The sequence below is a fragment of the Podarcis pityusensis genome, assembly GCF_964106645.2.
Source record: "Podarcis pityusensis genome assembly, chromosome: 4".
Taxonomy (NCBI): Eukaryota; Metazoa; Chordata; class Lepidosauria; order Squamata; family Lacertidae; genus Podarcis; species Podarcis pityusensis.
The window spans coordinates 91,276,001-91,299,051 of NC_138027.1; the positions used below are offsets into that span (position 1 = coordinate 91,276,001).

Sequence of the window (23,051 nt, forward strand, 5' to 3'; positions counted from 1 at the left end):
CAGAGCGCAAAAGATGTACTGTAAGTCAAACAATTTAAAGGCTTATTTTCCTTCTGCCAGGCTTTGACTGGCTCAGTCAGCTGTAGCCCCACTCCTGAATGGAGTTTGGATTTGGCATACCAGTATAACTTTTGCTACCTTCCCTTGTGTTAGCTTGCTCCTTTAGAGAGCCAAAATGGACAAATGCATGCATCCCTAGTTACATACGAGTTTCCTGCATGAGGGTGTACTTGGAACAGGACAGTTACTGCTGCTTATATTGGCCTGACCAGGTTAAGGGCTTTGGATGACTCTCCTTTTTGAAAGTCTAAGACAGGCAGAATGAACCATGATGATTACATTTCCTTATTACGAGGTTATTGTGCCTGACAAAAAAACAAACAAACCACTGGAAACGTCCATGCTAAATAGTTCTGAGTTCAGTTAAAGTCAATAGAAATCAACTGGGTTAAGCTACCTGAAGGCCGCAGCGTTACACCGGGATCCTCTGTGTGCTAACTTGGAAGTAAATTCCATTAAAATCAGTTAAACTTATTTCTTAGGAAATAATGCTCAGGGGTGATTCTGAGTGCCACTAAACTTTTTGGATCACATTCATTTGTTTTATTTATTATCATACAGGAACCAAGAAACAAAGACAGATAATTAAGGCTGCTATCCTATGCTCAATTACCACGGAATGCCCCACTGAACCTTATTGCATGGTTTAAAAATATATTAATGTTAAGAACATTACACTGCCGGTTTGACATACATGAAGAAAATGTACAACACCCCATCCTATCTTACAATTCACTTAATAATTCTGAATCTATCAGCTAACAGTTCTTATCTGGGAGTCTAACTTTGATTTACTACTGCTGCAGTTACAGTTTCTTTCCTTTCTTCTTTCAAAGATTAAAAGGAATTTCTGACAGCATCATCCCCTTCTCCCTTATTCTGCACTAAGTTTAAGGCTGAGGCGGCAATATGATCAAAGCTGCAGTTAGCTTCTGCTCAGTCTGATAGCACATTGAGATGGTGACATTGCACTTTTGATGTCTCTTTCTTTCTTTCTTTCTTTCCTTCTTTCTTTCTTTCTTTCTTTCTCTCTGTGCCTCTTGCCAGGGTAGGGCTCTGAAAGATACCAAACAGCCTGGTCTTAATGTTTCACTTTCTTTTCTCTCTTTGGGGGGAAGTAGTAAGCATTAATTTGCATCATACTAACAGACCATTTCCCTTGATATAATTTAAGAGCGCTGTTTAATTCTTTTTTTAAAAAAAAAATCAATGGCTCATTAATGCACATTCAATCATTAATATACATTAGCAACTGCTAATGGGCAGTATGAGAACAGAATGTTCATAGAAGACTTGCGACCAGTTTCCCCTAATGAACTGACCCTTGCTACTATTGGAGGTCAATTATATACAATGGCAACTTTTCTAATAAAGGGCTTAAAAAAACACCCCCCAAAAACCTATCACCAATGGAATAGCCAGCGATAAGCCTTGTCAGATGGAAAACCAATAATAATGATAAACAGGAAGATCTAGAAGCATGTGGTGCAGAGGCGTCCCTAGGGGTTGGTGAATCTTGCCCCCGGCAAGGGTGCATGCCCAGTTGGGTGCAAAAATCAGACTATGGAGCGTCTGATGCATATGTCTGTGGTGACACAATGCTGCTGTTATGGAGAGATCAAACACAGGAGAAGCTTCTCATCCTTCTCACACTGTGGCACAAAGGCATGCAAATTTGTTCACCCTTCCTCCTTGCCTTGCCTTCACTCTGGATGCTTCAAGTATTTGAGGCATGTAAAAGGTGGTAATTTCTAATGTGGCTATTGCTGTAAATTGATATATATATATTTTGGGTGTGTGTGCAGATACAGCTCCTTGATGGGGGTAGCAAGGGATGCCTCGGATGTGCTGTTACCAAAATGGAATCCTATTTTGGTATTAAGTGGTGAATAAAATAACAGTGGCAATAATAGTGCCACCCAAGGCACTAAAAACAAACACAATTCATTCTAATTATGTATTGATTGTGATCTTGCAACCGATGGAATTTGGAATGAGAGGTATGATCTAACCAGATTTCAGGGAAGTTATGAAGAATAGCTGAGTTCACTGGCATAGGAAGGGGGGGTGCAGTGTGTGTGGTCTGCCCCGGGTGTCATCCCTGGGGGGGGGGGGGTGACATCACTGGTTGAGTTTAAGCAATTTTAAAAGTTCGCTTTTGACTACTGTTTTGTCCATCCAAAATATATCTACATTTATTGTACTGACAGTTTAGATTTTGTAATAAGAATGTGTGTGTGTGTGTTGCAGTTGTATGCCTTTAGCTGCTCTGATTAAAGTTGTCATGTATTCTAAAAGTAAGGCGATTTTAACATTCCTGTTAAATTGTATACACAAGAAGCTGCTGTAAAACAAGCCCATCGTAAGTTAAGATAATGCAAAGTACATGAGATCCAAATTCCATTCAGGATTTGAAGACACTAGCAACACAGACATCCATAGTGATCTGCTCTGCATTTTAGATCTGTGCCACATGGATTTGATTTTCAGATCCTTCATAACAGCTGATTCCATTCCAGGTCTCCCATTTCTGAAACATCTGAGAAATATGGGTAAACAGCAATGCATGCTAAGTATCTCTTTGAACTGTTGCAAGATCATTATGATCTATGAGAATAAGAAGGATGGGGGAAATGTACAGCTAAAAATGCCCTATCTTTGCAACCTGATGCAAAGCTAACACAGAACCAATACATGTGAAATACTTAGAGCATCTTAAAACACAATTCAAAATAAAACCACTGAAATAAAATGTTTACCACAGTACTTTTAAAAAAAGAAGTTTCACATTCTATATTCCAAAAGTACTGTGATACTCCCCACCAACTTGTTTAAAATGCACATAAAATTGTTAGATTACTTCACCCTTGCAATTTTATGTTCAAAGAGATGAGTCAAAGTGAGCAAAAAAATATGAAATTAAAAAATCAGAACTCCAGTCTTTTTTAAAAAAACAAAACAGCAGAGATCCTTTTTGATAACATTTGAAAGTGTAGGATTAGCTTTCAAAGACAGATGGCAATAAATCGAAAGCTTTAGCTTAAATAACATTCAATGCAAATAAAAAGCCAAGACTGACTATTTTGAGTGTGGATTTGAGCCCCACCTGGGGCAAAAGATTCCTGCGTTGCAGGGAGTTGGACTAGATGACCCTGGTGGTCCCTTCCAACTACGCAATTTTATATTAATTCCAAATCTACAATTCTATGATAAAGAAGTCACTGTCATCCCATACAGGGTAAAGGTAAGTAGAGGCACAATTGAAATGTTACCCACTGCCTGCTTGGGGGTGGGGTGGGGAGAGGAGAAAATTCTAAAGTATCAGGGTCTTCGCTTTATTTGATATATAACATGTTCTTTCAGACAATACCACAAAATTCTTCAGTGCACATATATAGCTATTGCCAGGTGAGGAGACTCTTTGAATTATATTTCTAGCATGTTGTAGCATAAATAAGGTGTCTGAGTCATAGCCTCCCTTTATTAGTGTCACACAAACTGTGTTTTCAAACACAAAGTGTAGAGCTACCATGTTTGCCTGAAGCCAAATATGTTTTCACAAAAGAGAAACAACCCCCACAATATTTAACCTACAGTATTTCAGGTTTGACCCCTTTTGGTAAAATCCATGCCAGATCAATAAACCCTTGGCTGTCTGATTCACTGTTTAAACATGCCTGACCAGAGAAATTCCCCTCTGTGTTCTGAATTTGAGCATCCGGAATGGTTTGGAGTTTGGAAGCATTTTAGGAAGTTGGGTTGTGTGACGTGTATCATTTTTTCTTCATTACAATCACACTCTACCTTTCTTCTACTGCTCAGAAATCAGGCCGCCTATTAATCATATTTTCTGCTGCTATTGCTATATATAACAAGAGTTGTTGAATTTCAGAGTCTTGCAACCTCCTTCATACATTTAAAGAGGGAAAGGGGGGATATTAATTCTCAAATGTGCACAAAGTTTTACTGACCATAGCAAAATGCAGTCCCTCTGCCCCAGGCTTACTGAAAAAGCACACCCTTCAGATTCCATCTCACTCCTTTTCTCCATTTAACTGGTGCCTTTTTTCTTTCCTTTTGCTTTTCAGCTTCATACTTTTGCCATCAAGGGCAAACCCTCTGTGGAGTTTGCCCTCCTATGTGTGTGACATCATACTGGGTTCATAGGGAAAGGGTTAACCAATTGTAAAATGACTAACGAATGGGAACCCAGGGGGCAGAGTTAACTGGGTATAAGGTTTAAGCACAGAGGTTTTTTTAGTTAGTTAGAGTTGTTGAGAAGACAGTCTGTTGGTTGTGCTAGTCTGGTGTGAGAGAGTGAGAGAATTTGTTAAGAGGAGTCAGTCAAACAGTTGAGATAATCAGTCGGAAGGGATTAGGAAGGTATAGGCCAGTAAAGAAACTAAAGTTAAGATACTGACAGAACTATTATCTGAGAAACCATAAACTTGTTAATGTTTTTAAAACAAACTTGGGGTTTTTTTGGTTCACTTTTGACAGCTGACTGGACTCAGTGTTTTACCAGAGAGTAACTGGTTGGTGGCAGTGGGGAAGCGAGCACAGTGGTGGCACAGGGACCATTAAACGTCTGGGGACCCTGTGTGATCGCCACACCCTCCAACTTATTCTAACCAAAATCCTTGCAGCTGCCCCCCCCCCCCGCTCAGGTCTGCCACCGCCACCACTACCCTGTGCAACCTTGCAACTCATCCCCCTACCCACTGCCTCCACCAGAAGTCCCACCATCTCCGAAAGGCCTCTGCTGAGTGCTCAGATTGGGAGAGAAGAGAAAGTGCACTTCTGGAAGTGAGGCCCAGCTTCCTGAAGCACGTCAGTGACTGTGGCAGGCCTCCAGGCCTTGGTGGGGACCCTGCGGAGGAAGCAGGACATCACAGATTGACGTAAAAAGCCAGGACAGCTGCTGGGATATCAGTGATGTCCTAGTAAAATCAGGATCAGTCATGCAGGGATCTGGTTTACAAGATTCTCTCCCTCTGCCTGACCTGCCAACAATGAAAGGCTTTTGCGTGTTCAGACCCAGAAACCTCCCCCCTAAATAAATTCACACTTGACTCAAATTTTGGTTTTGGTTTTTGGCAGCATTTAGGCCACAACTTTATTGATTACAGAAAGTGAATGGTTGCATAGGCTCTGGTTCGACTAGCTCCCTGCCATGCAGGTAGCGCTGACCCAGGGCACCAGCATAGGTCAGCCAAGGGTGAACACCCGGATAAGCGGAAAGCCGGGAACAGGCTATCTCCACCACCCAAATGTTCCCAGGACCCAGGCATGGGCACAACCCCCTCACAGGGGTTGACCAAACCTGGATTCCTTTAACGGAATACCCTTCACATAGGGATAGCGAGAGCGTTCTCCCATCCCTATCATCTGAACCAGAGCCTATCCACAACCTTACGAGTTGTGAAGATTTGCTACGCGGCAGGTGAAACCCAAATGGCAACAGCCAATCAGCCAAGTGGGGAAAATTCCTGCCGTGCCCCTGTCCCAACGACAGATGACACACGACGGCATAGCAAGGTCAAGCGCAAAGCCCTAAAAGTAGGGAGAGGTGGGCGGGTGTTCCAATGCATGAGCCAAAAGAGGAAGCTCTGGGTCACATGCATGAGTATAAATAGGTCCCTCAAACCGTTTTGACTGTGTCCCATTGGCCAGATTGCACCCAGCTACGAGGGACCTACCAATCGGGTGTTGTGGCTGACCAATCGTACCCACCCACAACACAGGGTGTCGGTTTCCAGGTCTCACCGTAATATGTGCCCTCTTTAAGGGAGGACCCGATTTCCCATTACATGTTCTCTGCATAGTGGAAGGAAGCACACTCTTTCCTATACTGTGAGGATGGAAAAGTCAAGAATGAGACTTAAGGGAGCAAGATCCATTGGGATGGGCAGCCAGGGCTATCTTTAGCATATGCGCCGGTGGGGTGCAAAGATCTGCCCAGCGCGCAGGCCAAAGATGTTGAGCTTTTTTTAGGGCACAAAAAAAAAAGCGGCAGTGATAGCTCCTTGGTCTCACCAAGCCCAGTGTAACTCCCCACAAAGGGGGCATTCTGGAAGCATGGCAGGACCAGAGGCAGGATTCTGAACCTGTTCAGCTTGGCAACCCAGGTTAAAACACTATTTTAAAGGCTGCTTTTCTCTCTGCCAGGCTTAGATAGACCAGCAGCAGCCCCACTGTTGAGTGGGATTTAGATCTGGTGCAATTTTACACAGGTTTAATTTATCCTGGCTTGCTTTATGCCAGTGTGCATAGGATTGCTCCTTTAAAGCTTAGTGCAGTTGTAGGGACCAGTTCAGCAGTGCTGGAAACAAGGATGGAGGAATCAAGCAGATGTGGTTTTTCCTCAGTTTTTCAGCCTTGGTTCAGTTTGCAATATTTATGTATCACTTATTAATTATTATTTTTTAGGAAACGCTCATGAAAATTTGCCAGCATTCTAAGTACACTTTGGTATGTAATTTTGCTTAATATTTACCTTTTTCAAGCAACTTCCCCAATAAAAAGCTATGTGTTGGTTTCAAAGATATATGCATTTTTATGCATACTTTCTGTTGAGACATACATTTTGTACACATTTTTGGAAGAATTGCAGAAGTGTGAATTTTGGAAGGAAAGCTGGGTTTCAGTTTGCATATTGTTTCAGAATGCAAAGGTTTCCATTAGAATGCAAACTGAATTCCCCTCCCCATCCCAGTTGGCACTTAATTTTTCTGCTTTATGAAACCCAAAGCTTCTATAGAAACCTGTGTAACTTTGAGCAGTATTCAATTACTTGTAAGTCACAGTTGTCCCTTATTCCACAATACAAATATCTGAGCCCCCATTGGAGAAGGTCGCCTTGTAGAATCCTCATAGTACTGCATCTCTCCCTCACGCCCATTTAATTTATTTCTGGCTTGGTATTCATGAGCTTTCTCAGAAAACTCCGAAAGAAAAAGTTTAACCCTCTCCCAAAGTAATAATGAAAAGATCTGTCCCAGCTTATAGTGCTGGCAACCTTAACACACTGCTTTATTAACTGCCCCTCAGAAAATTCCATGTTTCTTGAACAAGTCTTGGACATTAATCACAGCTCAGACTGAGCCATGCAAAAGCCCCCAATGGGTGATCTTCTAAGGCTTCAGAGAGCTATGGGTAAACCCAGGGATGCTTCAAAGCTTTGGGAACAAGGGAGCTGTGTCATATCTGAGCTTGTTTGACAAAACACACCAAAGCTCTCTGACCCAAATAAGCTGAAGCTTAGGCAGAGACTATATATTGCCACAAAGCCCTCCCCTTACCTTTATTTTCTTGGTTTTCAAAACTGATGGATGCTTTAAAAAATTCCTCTGAAAAGTCTATGTACTGGATGCAGACCACATGTTTTCACTGAAGCAGAAGGGCAGGAGTATCACTACGTAAGATGCACACATAGCATCTTAGCATTAATCATTCTTATATAGCTCAAGTCAATGAGAAGCCTTGCTCTGGATGTGCTAAGCTTACCCACCCAGGGAGCTTTTGTGGGAGAGGTATATTCAAACATACTGTCTCTTAGGTCAGCCTTCCCTTCACAAACCTGCAATACTGCTGGGGCTAGGATGCGGGTGGCGCTGTGGTCTAAACCACTGAGCCTCTTGGGCTTGCCTTCAGAAGGTCAGCAGTTCAAATCTCCATGATGGGGTGAGCTCATGTTGCTCTGTCCCAGCTCCTGCCTACCTAGCAGTTCGAAGGCATGCCAGTGCAAGTAGTTAAATAGGTAGCGCTGTGGCGGGAAGGTAAACCACATTTCTGTGCACTCTGGTTTCCGTCACATTGTTCCATTGTGCCAGAAGCAGTTTAGTCATGCTGGCCACAGGACCCGAAAAGCTGTCTGTGGACAAACGCCAGCTTCCTTGGCCTGAAAGCAAGATGAGCGCTGCAACCCCATAGTCACCTTTGACTGGACTTAACCGTCCAGGGGTCCTTTACCTTTACCTTTTCATTCTACTGCTAGAGTTTATGGGAGTTGTAGTCCAAAGCACAGGTTGTTAAAGCCTGCTCTGTATGCACATTGAAGACTGCTGGGTTGTGAAAGGAATGTGATTTGTTGAAACCATGGATCAATTCTCAATCCTGTCTTGATTGTAAAACAACATTTGTCATAGATTTCAAATACCTTTCTTTCTGCTAAGCCTTTTGTTTTACATTCTCAGCCATTTCCAATTAAAAAAGACCCCCCCCCCCAATGCAGATAGTTATATTTCTGGCATACCTTCTTTTTACCTAGACTTATTTTCGTTAATCGAGTTTTATTAATCAATAATTAAAGATATGAGATGCTCTCTCTAAGCTATGGACACCACACATCTTTAGCACTGAGAGCTTTGACGCCCAACTGTGTCTCTCTATGGGAGTTGTCCTCTTCTGTCTCTCCTTTGATTAATGTTGTTTGCCATAGAAATGATGCACGGTGATAATGGTCGCTAAATAATCAGCCTTCAACACTGCATGGATACTGGGGGGAAACATAGTAGAAGCATACTTATTGCTATTAGTGTTGTGAAATATACTTGACACTGTAACATAGCCGGGGAAATTGGCCACCCTCTGGTGGGTGGTGCTGTGGTCTAAACCACTGAGCCTAGGGCTTGCCAATCAGAAGGTCAGTGGTTCAAATCCCTGCAACGGGGCAAGCTCCCGTTGTTGGGTCCCAGCTCCTGCCAACCTAACAGTTCGAAAGCACATCAAAGTGCAAGTAGATAAATAGGTACCACTCCGGTGGGAAGGTAAACGGCGTTTCCGTGTGCTGCTCTGGTCCGCCAGAAGCAGGTTATGTCATGCTGGCCACATGACCCGGAAGCTGTCTGCAGACAAACACCGGCTCCCTTGGCCAGTAAAGCGAGATGAGTGCCACAACCCCAGAGTCATCCGCAACTGGACTTAACGGTCAGGGGTCCCTTTACCTTTACCTGGTTAGAATAGGAAATGTGATGTGTAGCCATATTTGCCATATGTGGTCCTGAGTAATGGCAAGGAAGATTTGCCTCTCCCATATATGAACTGGACCACAAAGCTTAAGTGCAGTTCCTTTTTTATAGTGGAAAGAGGGGGAAAAAATATTGCCACCCCAAAACTAGAGACTGGTTCACTCATGAACTTATGAAATGATTAGAGGGGTGCTGCAGACAGCACTTTCATATAGGTAACTGAAAATAGGGTACAGAAAGGGGGTTATACCCCCAGCTACCCAGACTCTTCCTTCCTTCCTTCCTTCCTTCCTTCTTTCTTTCTTTCTTTCTTTCTTTCTTTCTTTCTTTCTTTCTTTCTTTCTTTCTTTCCGAAGAAGATTACAGCACAAAATGTGGAGGCAGGTTCATGCATCAGCAATAGACAGGCAGCACAATTCCTAAGTATGCTTAGGGAGCAATTTATGGCAAGACGCACCAGGATGAGCAAGATCCAGCGGGTCTCTAGCTTGAGCAGGGAGGTCCCCAGGAATTATAGAAACCCTGTCAAATTGCCATCTCCAAAGAGCTTTGTGCTGCCAATTTGATACTGGCAAGATTTTACATGTAATGAAAGACTTTAAACAGCAGTCCTCATCGCCAAAGCCCCAGCTGTTTTGTGGAAAGTGGCAGGTATGTGTATCAGAAGTGGTGTGAAGTAGGGAAACCAGCTGCAGGGAATAACAAGACAAGTGAAAGGCTCTCAGAGAAGCATTTGGAGAGAGAGGTGGTATGTTGTGGGGTCTCGTTTTCCATGGTAGCAAGAAAGGTCCAAGGGGCGATGGTAAAGTCCTTTCCAAGACAGGAGAGGTAGACCCAGAATGTGATCCCAGCAGCGTACTACAAATCATGGATGTGCACAGCTAAAGCCCAACTAAGATCTGTATGAATGGGTAGAAGGGACATCAATGAGTGGGAATGATTTTCAATGGTTTCGGTGAGGAACAACAATGGTGGAGATAGGCCCTGATCCATGTTTATCATTTTACTGTTTTGCACAGGCTTCATTGCTGCCACTGTTGAAAAGAGAATCACAGCACAATCCTGTATGTGTCTACACAAAAGTAAGTCCCAGTGGGATTTGATCAAAAGATGCTACAAAACATAGCCTCGGTGTTGTTACAGCTCCAAAGAAATTGGAATTACAGTTGCTATATTTTGAAAAATCTTTGGCATTCTGAATTGGGCACTTGGATTATTCAGTAATGTTCAACCTTCACAGCTTTGATATCTCAAAAGTGTAGAAAGTAGTCTCGACATATTAGTTTATATGTGCATCAAAAAGTAATCAGGAAGTAATATGTAATCTGATTGCTAGACTTGTTTTTTCAAAACACTCAGCAAATAGCTCACTGGCCAAAGATGAATAGCTCCTGAAGATGTGGGAAATTGCAACAGTAGGGAAGCTAGCAGTCTATAAAAAAAACTTGTTTAAAGGTATATCAAACTTTGAGTACATAATGAAAAATAAGTACCAGTGATTAATTACTTGAAATAGTTTAGCTGAAGTTTTGGAGACAATCTTTATTATATGCTTTCCCAAACCGTTGGATATTTTGTGAGAACTGGGTTGTTTGTAAGTGACTACTGTTGTTATTTCTAAGTTACAATTTATTTTAAACAACAGATAAACAACAGTCTACGTCAGGAACCATGGCTCTGAATGGAATCCTGGCATAATGGAATCATGATCGAAGTCAGAAGCACCACAACAGTTACAGAAACAAGGGGCTAACAGCAACCCTGACAGACACACCAACACCAGTTGGTGATGCCTTCTATATTGGACATGTATGGGAGACGCCAATCAATGCATAGCATTGTTATTGTGTCCTGAACCTCCATGTATATACAATGTACAGTACAAGAAGGTGCCTCTTTTCCAGTGCAGGCGACCACGGTGGAATGGGTAGGAGGGCAAACAGCAATGGACAAACCACAGACCTCAGGGACTTCTGCAGGTAGGAGCTCATGTCCCCTAGCAGCAGAAACACAGACAGCATGCAAATAGCTAACACTCCAGACAGAGTACAAAGGACTACCATTACAAGAACAGCATACATCAAGCTTCACGTCCATTGGGTAAGAAGAAAGTGTGGAGATCTTATGGAGTTTCCAAAATCATGGTTCAGATTCTGCTATGGATCCAAAGCTCCTACTAAACTCTGCTCTGTTTAGTGCCCCCTGTGTGGAGGAACAAGATGTCAGCTTGATGATTAAGGATGGCATATATCACAATAAAAAGCTCATAGGCCAGCACCACAAGCTGCCTTATAGCTGCGATGGAAGTCAGTGGGTGTTTTTGCCAAGGATGCCAAACAGAAATGTGAGCAGCAGGTCAAAAGCCCTAAATTCTCACTATGCAAAGTCACTCCCTAAACCCACAGCCACAGCAGCAGATGGGAGGTAGACTAATGAATTGTCTGTTGCGTCTTGGGTGCTTGGCCTGTGGAACACTACCTTCTACTTCATCCTGTGTTTCAACCTCCAAAGAGAATAGCAATATAGCCATATCCAAACTAAAGAGGCCTACTGTAGGACTATTCCCTAGTGGTAAAGTACAAAGTAGACAGATGGTCCTAGGTCCAGTGTTTGCTCATTCATCAACCTAACAAGTTTCTCCCTTTGTTTGACACAGTATATCAGCAGAAACTGTTGAGGTACTGAGGTGTCACTGAGTTGTTTGGGGTTTCCCATTTATTTCATCCATGCACCATGAGCAATATGCAGACCCTTCGCCCAGACTACCATCCTGAAAAACTCACTGTCCACTATTTCCCATCATGGAGTCAGCTGAGATGAGTAACAAAGCAGGGGATTTCTATCTTTGAGCCCTCAAGGAAGCATGAAAAGGCAAACATGGCATTTATTGAATGGGGTCAATGGTGAAGTGAGTTCTGCAGGGGAATGATAAAACTCAGTTTGTCAACTCCTTGCAGTGTCCCTGTGGCCAGCTGAGCAGGACGTAGTTTTTTTTTTTTTGAAGGGTAGAGCATTCAGTGCCATGAGCTCCCATCTGCAGTGATATAGCCTACACAGAGGTTCATGAACATCTGAATCTACTTGAAACCAAGTCACAACATTGGTCCATCCACCTCAGTACAGTGGTACCTTGAGTTAAGTACTTAATTCGTTCCGGAGGTCCGTACTTAACCTGAAACTATTCTTAACCTGAAGCACCACTTTAGCTAATGGGGCCTCCTGCTGCTGCTGCGCCGCCAGAGCACGATTTCTGTTCTCATCCTGAAGCAAAGTTCTTAACCTGAAGCACTATTTCTGGGTTAGTGGAGTGTGTAACCTGAAGCGTATGTAACCTGAGGTACCACTGTACTCTCAAGTCTGACTGGCAGCAGAAACACAAGTAAATGCATTTTTCAACCTTGCTATTCAAGATTCTTTAACTAAAATTGCTGGAAATTAGGACCTAATACAGGCAAGCCTACAAATCAGCTGAGGCTCTCACACAGACACTTTCAGATCTCTGTGAAATGTTTACAATTTGTCCAAATAACTTGAATTCTTCTTCTTCTTCTTCTTCTTCTTCTTCTTCTTCTTCTTCTTCTTCTTCTTCTTCTTCTTCATGTGAAGATGGACTAAAGTGCAGCTGAACATTTCTCTTAAACAGTAATAACTGATGCAGTACCGTGAGACACAAATGCTTCAATCTATGCCTTGTTCAAGAACAACTTTGTTGTTGCTTAGTCATTTAGTCATGTCCAACTCTTCGTGACCCCATGGACCAGAGCACGCCAGGCACTCCTGTCTTCCACAGCCTCCCACAGTTTGGTCAAACTCATGCTGGTAGCTTCGAAAACACTATCCAACCATCTCATCCTCTGTCGTCCCCTTCTCCTTAGGCCCTCCATTTTTCTCAACATCAGGGTCTTTTCCAGGGAGTCTTCTCTTCTCATGAGGTGGCCAAAGTACTGGAGTCTCAGCTTCATGATCTGTCCTTCCAGTGAGCACTCAGGGCTGATTTCCTTAAGAATGGATAGGTTTGATCTTCTTGCAGACCACTGGACTCTCAAGAGTCTCCTCCAGCACCACAAGAACAACTAATCATATCCATAAAGAGCTTCACTTTCTCCTTAAAGTGAAGCCAATATCATTCTCCTTTACTTAGACACATTTAAGTTATCTGTTACTCCTTAAAGGCTTTGTAATTCTGCAATGTTCTTCACAAAATTACTATTATGCATAACTCATAGAACTGCACCACCATGTTAGTATACTGAAATGTGGTGATTCTTACTAATTTCCCAGTTGCTTTGAATGATGCTTCTCATAATAAAATACATGATCGTTCAGCTGTATTCTTGTGTTCACCATGTTATTATCTCAGGGGAAGGTTGGCATCAATCCGCATGGTATCATTTCTTCCTTGAATTCAATTATGAGTGCCTTTTTATTCCTCGTTGTCTTAAGCAGACAAAGATGGAAGGCAATTATGGGGTAAAACAAATAAATGAGAACAACAGAACAGCCCCTCAGGAATGTTTAGCTAAAGCATGATTGGAAAATCGTTAGCATGGGTTCCTAGTTGCTGTATATCATTGTTGCATTTGGAAAACAATGCCTGTATTCTCTGGAATTGGGTCTTTTGCTTAATCCTCCTCATAACAACCTCATGAGGCAAGTACGGCGTTGGCTCAAGCATTTAACCATTGCCCCCTCCTGTGGACACCCATCACTGTAAAGCATTCACATAGCAGTCAACTAATACTCACCAAAAACCTGCAGGAGAGCGGTCCCTCTATTGAAGTGAATGGAAATGGTCATATGGAGCGGTACTCCCAGTTGTGCAGAGAGAGTGCAGGATTTTTACATCCATGGGTTTCCGGTGTAGGTTTAACATGCTTTCTTCTGACATACAATAGCTCTCTTAAAAATAAAAAAACAGATTTAACTATTAGGAGCATGCATATGGCTAATATATGCCTGGTGGTAAACATTTGAATTCTCAGAACCGCAGCCCGGCAGTAATTGCTCTGGAGCTGCCAACAGATCCAAAAATGTTAGCAGAAAGGGAGAACCTTTAGATGTACATGCCAGACACATTAACACTGCATGGCTTCAACACAGGGGAGAGCAGCAGGATTGCTTAGCTTCAGAGAATGAAGGTCTCCTGAGCATTCTGTCCTCAAAGATCTATAACTGCCACCTTTGAAATGACATCATTGTTATCAGAGCAACTGATGACGGCAGATGCTGAAGCAATTTGCAATAGGAATTTTAAATGCATGTTTTGTTAGTCACTGATACACACACATATAATCACTAATAATAATAATAATAATTTATTATTTGTAGCTGGCCCATCTGGCTGGGCCTCCCCAGCCACTCTGGGCAGCTTCCAACAAAGATTAAAAATACATTAAAATGTCACACATTAAAAACTTCCCTAAACCGGGCTGCCTTCAGATTCTTCTAAATGTCAGGTAGTTGTTTGTCTCTTTGACATCTGATTGGAGGGCATTCCACAGGGTGGGTGCCACTACCAAGAAGGCCCTCTGTCTGGTTCCCTGTAGCTTTGTTTATTGCAGTGAGGGAACCACCAGAAGGCCCTCAGCGCTGGACCTCAGTGTCAGGGCTGAACGATGGGTGTGGAGACGTTCCTTCAGGTATACTGGGCCGAGGCCGTTTAGGGCTTCAAAGGTCAACACCAACTCTTTGAATTGTGCTCGGAAACGTACTGGGAGCCAATGTAGGTCTTTCAGGACCGGTGTTATATGGTCTCGGCGGCCGCTCCCAGTCACCAGTCTAGCTGCCGCATTCTGGATTAGTTGTAGTTTCCTGGTCACCTTCAAAGGTAGCCCAATGTAGAGCACATTGCAGTAGTCCAAGCAGGAGATAACTAGAGCAAGAAGAAATGAAGTATGGGCAAACATAACAAAATGTATCTATTGTGCAGTTCTTTCTTCTTGCATCTACTTTATATGCCAACTTCTGCATCAAAGACCAAATCTGAGAGGTTCATTCAAGAATCAGGTCCCCAGATGAAGTCCTCCAAGGTTTAGATATTTTTTTTTTTGGGGGGGGGGAATCATGGTTATGTCAAAACGTATGTAGGATTTGAAGCATAGCAACATTTAATAAGTTAGAATCAATGTATATAATGGGTAAAATATAAGAAATAGAGCAGGTTTATATAGTAAGAAAAGAGCACCATGGAGGGGTGGAGGGAAAGTCAATGGATATGAGAGATTTGTTCTGAGCGTTGCTTAAAATAATTTTTAAAATTTGAACATTTAATAAAAAGGTTATCCAATGTTTAGATATTGCTAATCTGGCTGCCACAATACTAAAACATATAGTGACATATATTCTTCCAGGTTACATGGAGCATCTGCAGACATCTTTCTTTCTTTCTTTCTTTCTTTCTTTCTTTCTTTCTTTCTTTTTCTTTCTTTCTTTCCTTCCTTCCTTCCTTCCTTCCTTCCTTCCTTCCTTCCTTCCTTCCTTCCTTCCTTCTTTCTTTTTTCTCGATCACTCGTAGCCTAGTAAGATTGTTTTCCATAAACACGGTTTTAACAGTGAGTCCGTAAGTGACTGTGAAGGCCAATTCTGGATCCACACATCCTTCCACAGTGGGGACATAGGTTTCCGAGCAGGAGATGATCACGGTGAGGATTTTTCAAATGTGCCTTCCTCTTAGCTCAATTCTCCCTTTCATCCTGAGTTTGTGCTTCTTCGAAGTCCATGACACCTTTGGTAGAGGCTATTCTCCAACTGGAGCGCTTGCAGGCCAATGTTTCCCAGTTGTCATTTTCAAAGATTTGCCTCGAGAGCTTCTTTAAACCTCTTTTGCTGTCCACTGGCAAAAACCTACATGCAGTGGGTGACAGTGGTGTAGAAATGTATCTTGTGATGAGGAAGAAAAACAGTTGTGACCAGGTACATACATTTCAGAGGCCAGGTAATATAGATATGTCTGAGTTGTCCCCATGTGATAAATGCAAAATGTAGGCTGTCCCCCCCCTCCCCCCATTTCAAAGCAATGCTGATTTCCTTCACTGTAAAAAAATAGTACAGAACAAAGACGTGAGATTTTGTCCCGGCCATTTTCTTCACAGTGGATTTTTCATTTTACTTTAATTAAAGAGTAATCATATGCTGCATTATTGGAAAGAACACTCTGGATGTGAATTAAAGGAAAATCTGGGACAATGTGAGAAGGGAGGGAAATCTGTAATTTAGGAGAAAGCACTGATCGTATCCAAATTGCTAAATCTATTTAACACTATTAAAGAAGCCTTAAATGGATTCAGCCACATTAGATGAATTCCAAACAGGAATTTGCACTTATTTGATCAATGGAAATGAGGCTACTAATGTGGATTTTGGAGACTGGTAGAGAATAAAGTGGATTAGTTATATTATGCTAAAAAGCAGGGAAGAAGAAAGGAAAAGGAAAAGACTTTTCTTCTTTTGCACCAAGCTGGGGCACATCTTACAGCCTGGGGGGCCACACTCTATTCAGGATAGCCTTCTAGGGGCCCACATATCAGTGGTAGGCAGGGTCATAGGCAAAGATGGGGACTTTTACCTTTTATTGAGTAGGCTTGCTTTGTGTTCATCTCTATGCCTCTGATAATGGAAAATGAATTCCAATTAGGACAAAAGAAAACACTATCAACAAGACTGTAAAAGAGGGCTGGTGCTTGTGGCTTGGGAGGGTGTGTGGCCCAGGATGACTCAAGGGCTAGGTTCTCCACCCATTTTACACATATGCATTTAGATCTGAGCTACTATCACATTAAACACACGAGATGGTCATGCAGATCACGAGAGCCAGTGTGGTGTAGTGGTTAAGAGCAGTAGTCTTGTAATCTGGGGAACCGGGTTCGCGTCTCTGCTCCTCCACATGCAGCTGCTGGGTGACCTTGGGCCAGTCACACTTCTTTGAAGCCTCTCAGCCCCACTCACCTCACAGAGTGTTTGTTGTAGGGGAGGAAGAGAAAGGAGAATGTTAGCCGCTTTGAGACTCCTTCAGGTAGTGATAAAGTGGGATATCAAATCCAAACTCTTCTTCTTCTTCTTCTTCTGAAGAACAATGCAGACAGAACTCTATTCATTGGATAACCATAACTAGGAAAACACTCCTTCCCCTCTCTCTCTTATTGCAATCAGCCACTAAGGAGAATGCCTCATAAGCATTCTGAAAAATCTGAGTGGGAGAAAAGACCTACTCCCTGTCCCCTCTTAGGACAGTGGTTCCCATGGACAACCTGAAAATTGCTGATGGCCTTAGAGGACCCTATAATTCCCCCGCCTGTTGCATCAATCGTCATGTGCTGTGCTAGGAGTGGAATGGTTTTTAATTGTGCTTTAATTGCTTCTTTTATTTCTCTCATTGCATTTTCTCGGGTTACAATTTACATTCCATAAAACACAAATTGTAATTTTAAAAAATACAATATAAGAAATAAAAAGGGCAGTAAGAATACAATTAGAAGTCGATATGAATATTTAATGTGGGTATGCCGCAGGCCACCTGAGTAAAGCTCACAGACCAAAGTTTGGGGAACTCTGCTTTAGGAAATGTGTGCCTTTGTAGCACTCAAAATACCTCCCAAGTAACAAGGGCTGTGAAGCTGAAGAACGTATTTGCATCTGCAGGCTAGAAAATGCTTCCATGTTAGAAGGAAGTCTTTAGGATTAGCAAGGTCCATTGTTTCAATCAATTGATGTGGCACTTTCTCAATAATGAGAAATTCCCACCGTTTGTGCAGCCATTGATCCAACAATAGAATTTTATCAGATGTGTGTTTGTGCGTGTATTGATTGCAAGTTCTTTTTTACTTTCTTTTCTTTTCTCTTCTTTTTCCCCCTGCAATGAGGATTGAAAATAAATCCCTATATTCAGTGCTTTTCTGTTACACACACACAAAAAAGGTGGCAGTACTCACCTTGAAGTTGTTACAATAAGTGCCACACTTTTAACCTTTTTTGTGTGTGTGGAGGAGAGGTGCTGGTATTGTGTACCCTTAAGTACACCCCCCCCCCCAAAAAAGCACTGCCTATATCCAATGAACATATTATTGTTATGTATTAAAGGAGTAATATGCATAAGAAGCCAGTGGTGTGGCAAGGACAGGTGGTACCCGGTGTGGAAAATTTCTTGTCACCCCCCCCCCCCGGAAATTATTAAAAGAAAGAAAAATAAGATACAGTTCCAAGATACAGTGTTATTTTCTGGTTTATTTACTTAACTTTGTGAGCCTAAGCACTTAAAACCTTTTTTTTTGCGATGGGAATTTCTTATGAATGAATTTTTTTGATGAAAGGGCATCACCAGAGCTGGAAAGAGGCCGCCCAGAGCACGAATGGCTGGCAGAGAGAGAAAGGAGGCCCCAAGTGCTATGGGTTCAAGAGCTCCAGCCCAAAGGAAAGAGAAGCATTGCCAGCTGTTAAAGGGCTGCTCTACCTCGTCTTCTGAGGACAGCCCTGCCCTTCCTGGAGAGGGAGGAGACCCCTAGGAGGGTCCTCCAAGCATCAAGGTGTCCCAGAAGAGGAGCAGAACAGGAGGAAGGGGGTGAAGTCTTCATTGGAGCCAGAGAGACCCCCAGGAAAGGGAAGAAGGCCGTAGGGCAGTTGTAGGCAGCTGGAGAGATGCAAAATGGAGCCAGGCAGAGGTGTAGTGGTTGGAGGGCTGGACTGGGAAGACATGGGAGAGCAGGGTTCAAATCTCCATTCAGCCATGAAGCTCCCTGGTGGACCTTGAGCCAGCCCAGCCTACTTTGCAGGGCTGCTGTGAAGATAACAACTGGTGGCAGGGAGAACCATGAAGGCCACCTTGAGCTCCTGGGAGGAAAGTGGGCTAGGACTGTCCTATCAAATGTAAATGATGAGATGGGAGAGAAAAGGGGGAGGCAGGGGAAGAGTGTGGAGGAGCTGAGCTCTCTGGAGAAGACTGGCCGGGTCAATTTCCAGAGAGCCATTGCTGTTCAGGGGACCCCAGGACTCACCCCGCACCCCCAGGAGACCAAGGAATCCTACTTACAGTCTGCACATTTTGTTCACTTGACATCTTTCCACAGGGCCTGCAAGGCGGAGCTGTTCTGCCAGGCCATAAGAACTTGCATGAAAGTGGCCTCCCATTTTTTCTCACAGGCCCATATAAGTTCAGCACAAACAGTTGGGCCTGGTGAGCATTTAAGGTCCCCAACCCTAATCTGCGGGTTGCCATCTGATTGGATTTTATTCTGATCCTGATCTGATTTGAGGATGTATTTTAATTGATTATCTGATTTTATGTTAATGTGTTATACATTTGATGTTAGCCGCTCTGAGCCCGGCTTTGGCTGGGGAGGGCGGGATATAAATAATTTATTATTATTATTATTATTATTATTATTATTATTCATGAAGAATTCCCACCCTCCTCTCTAAACTAGCCAACTATCTAAAATGCCCACCCAAGCCAAACTCTGACCCCCGCCCTAACCCTACACTTACCCCTAACTACTCCTCTATAAACAAAATAAATATACAAAATGTATACAAAATGTGCACAGAATAAAAATGTAAAATAAAAATATATGAAAATAAAGAACAAAAAATAAAAAAGGAAAATAAAAGTGTTACAATAAAAAAGGAAAATAATAAAAAAAATAAAAATAAATAAAATCAAATGAATCAAATAAAAGTAATAAATCAAATAACAATCAAATGAACAATCAAATGAACACCTCTCCTTATCGTCTCCAACCACCACCACTTCCTCTCTCTGCTACTCAACTCGCCTCACTACTAACCCACGATAGCCACATGCAAGTCAGTGACTTTTAAGGGAAAAGCAAGAGTTGTCACAAAGGAGGGCAGGTCCTTGTCACCGTGGCACACCCCCCCCCCCCAGACCTGGCCCCTCCTGAGAGGTGATGTGCCTCTGTCAGTACTTGGAGGCACCTGCTGTTCCGCTTGCAGCTGGGCTGCATCTTCTCTTTGCAGATTTCACATCAGTATTTCACATCCTTCTTCCTGCAGCCCCATTTCCAAAGGGAGACCATCACCACATCCTTCGAGGCAGGTAGGAGTCTCCATAGCGCAGGATTGGACCATCTGCTTTGCATGCAGGTCTTCTGTCCTCTCCTGCTTAAACACAGGGAAGACAAGTGTTTAAAACAGTGTTTTGCACCAGGTTGCCAGGTTACATGAATGGGCTTGCCATTCAGTCTAAATCCACTCACCCACCCCCTTTATGTAATTTACACCCTCTTTGACTCAGCCAACTTTGGTAAAATAAAAGTGGTAGAACCAGGCTGTTCCAGGCAAGGATGACATCACAAGTATGCCAAACCTTGGAGTGCACAACAGCATTTTTGGGCAAAAGAATGTTTGGTTCAGTATGTCAAAATGATAGCTCAGCTGGTTAAAGAGTGGCGCGGATAACCCCAAGGTCATGGGTTCAAACCCTGTACGGGTGTATATTTCTGCATTGTGGGAGTTGGACTAGATCAGTGGTTCCCAACCTCTTTTTGGCCATGCCCCACCTAAGCATCTCTAAAATCCTGATCCACCCCCCCACACCATGACATATAATTCTTATTATTCAAAAAGTGAACTCCTATTCACATGGAGGAAGCCTAAAAGGCCATTAACTTGGTCTAACTGCCCCATATTGGGAACCACAAGACTAGATGATCCATGGTTTTTCTTCCAACAGCATGATTCTATTACAGTATAGCTTGTGATAGCTGTAGTTAGAGAATGTGTTTTAAACTAGCAATGTCCTGATTCAAATCTCCTAATTCAATGCTAGCCGCAGTACTTGAGAAAAGGCCTAGAGTTTACATACGTCAGCAATAACCCCAATTATGCTTCTGTACCATCTTAGAAATGCTGAAAGCATCCTCTTAATGAACGGGAGTCCACTCATGGGGAACTTTTGGCCCTCCATATTTTCCTGGACTATAATTCCCATCAGTCCCAGCAAGTAGGGCCAATAGCCATGGATGATGGGAGCTGTAGTTCATAAACCCCTGGCAACGCAGGGGTTCCCCACATCGACTTTCATAGTAGTAATGGATAATCAAATGAGTGCGAGCCAAAAATAACTTGACACAGCCATTTTCGAAGGGTAAGAGAGTAAGTAAACTTCTCTGTCCCAGATAAATCCCAGTCTTGGGAGATTAAATTGTTTCTTATCCCCTGGAGGAAATATTTTATCCCACAAGTTAATTAAGAATGTCAGCAACTGAGCTGTCACGCCTAATCAGGAAATAGCTAGCTGATTTGAGACGCAAAATGCTCTTCGCAGCATATGCAAGGAGACTGCAGCTTTACTGCAGGCACCCCTTCTCTTCTCTTTTCTTCTTTTCTCTTACATGAAGTGTATGGGCTGCGTCACACACTTAAGGTGATACCCAAATGAGCATGCCGGCAATGCACAGAGGGATGCCCTTGTGGAGGGCAGCACTCACCTGATAGTGCCATTTCAGGCAACCTAGGTTTGGAGTGGAGAACCTCAAGCCTGGGGATGACTGAAGTGCCACCAGGCCTCTTTATCTGGCCTTTGGGACTTTCCTCAGGCAGTACCCATATGACACACTCATCATCAACCTAACTCGGCCCCCTCTTGAAGTGCTGTTCCTTGCATGAAATGTGTCCTTGCACTGTGATCATGCCTCCTGCTTCCCTGGATGGAGAATGTAGGCGTGTGAGTAGAAACATTTGGCTTCACATGGCTAGAATGTAACCTACTGTGCAAAGCAAGGGTTGCACCCCTTGCTTTGCCTCTGGCCCTGATCACCACTGGCATGTGGCCCTCAGAAAGTTGTCCAAGAGAGAATGCAGTGCTCAGAGTGTAAAAGGTTTCCAACTCCTGGTGTAGGGGTTGTATACACAGGTAAAAGGTAAAGGTAAAGGAATGCTGGGCAGTTAAATCCAGTCAAAGGCGACTATGGGGTTGCGGCACTCATCTCACTTTCAGGCTGAGAGAGCTGCTGTTTATCCACAGACAGCTTTCTGGGTCATGTGGCCAGCATGACTAAACCGCTTCTGGTGCACAGAGGACCGAGATGAAAGCCAGAGTGCACGGAAACGCTGTTTGCCTTCCCACTGAGGCGGTACCTATTTATCTACTTGCACTGGTGTGCTTTTGAACTGCTAGGTGGGCAGGAGCTGGGACCAAGCAACAGGAGCTCACCCCATCGCAAGGATTCAAACCACCAACCTTCTGATCAGCAAGCTCAAGAGGCTCAGTGGTTTAGACCACAGTGCCACACACGTCACAAGCATCCTGTGGGCACATCAGATGCAATCTTTGAAATCATGGCAACACTTTTTTTTGTCACAAGGTGCAAATGCTGGTAGCCCCACATGGAGGTGCCACCAAGCCTGTGACATTGCACAAAACATATGCAACCTTGAGATGAACTGGCAATACTACACACATTTATATGAGTTACTTGTGTTGCCTTCAGTTGCTCATTTAGAAACTCACTAGAAGCAAAATTAATAGTTAACCACCATTATTTTTGAAGATGCCTGGGAGATTGCATAGTATAGTGACCACCTTCTCCAGCCAGTCTTCTGCAACTCTGAGTCAGCTCTCTAGGAACTGATCTCCTGGATCATAGCTATTTCTCTTAAGTGGGGGCACATGCTAAATATTTAGCCAGCAATCTTGATGGCAGGGACTGGGCAGTGGGTGAATGGTGGAGACCACCTCCCCAGCCTGACCCTTCCATAAAAGAAGGAGACAGTTCAGAATTACAACAGGAGTTTGAGAGAGATCACAGCTCAGAAGCAGATGAGGGGGAAATCTGAGAAATAATGGGAGAGGAGGAGGAGGAATAATGGGAGAGGAGGAGGAGGAAGAAGAAGAAGAAGCACCAGGAGAGAGACAGCTGACAGACTCACTGTCTTTAGAAAGCATTCCAGACCCCCTCCTCCCAGAACCCAGTGGGTATTGAAAGCAGGAGAGCAGAAGGCACTGATCAGCCACTGTAGGGATGACATATAGTGGGAGAGATAGAGGGAGAATTACTCTTGGAGGCTGCA

The 23,051-nt window shown here is 43.2% G+C and overlaps 2 long non-coding RNA genes across 4 annotated transcripts in view; one reads left to right on the plus strand and one right to left on the minus strand.

Annotated features, from left to right (window-relative positions):
* Nucleotides 1-569: 569 nt before the first annotated feature.
* On the minus strand, nucleotides 570-14,386 carry LOC308475871. The gene is made up of 2 exons (XR_013985456.1): nucleotides 13,775-14,386; nucleotides 570-1,116 (listed from the first exon to the last, which is right to left on the minus strand). It is a non-coding gene; the product is annotated as an uncharacterized lncRNA (long non-coding RNA).
* Nucleotides 14,387-19,934: 5,548 nt separating this feature from the next.
* LOC308475886 overlaps nucleotides 19,935-23,051 on the plus strand; it is a 43,377-nt gene continuing 40,260 nt past the window's right edge. For all 3 annotated transcript variants that reach the window (XR_013985479.1, XR_013985480.1, XR_013985481.1), the window contains exon 1: nucleotides 19,935-20,076. This is a non-coding gene — a long non-coding RNA (uncharacterized lncRNA). The remainder of the gene's footprint in view (nucleotides 20,077-23,051) is intronic.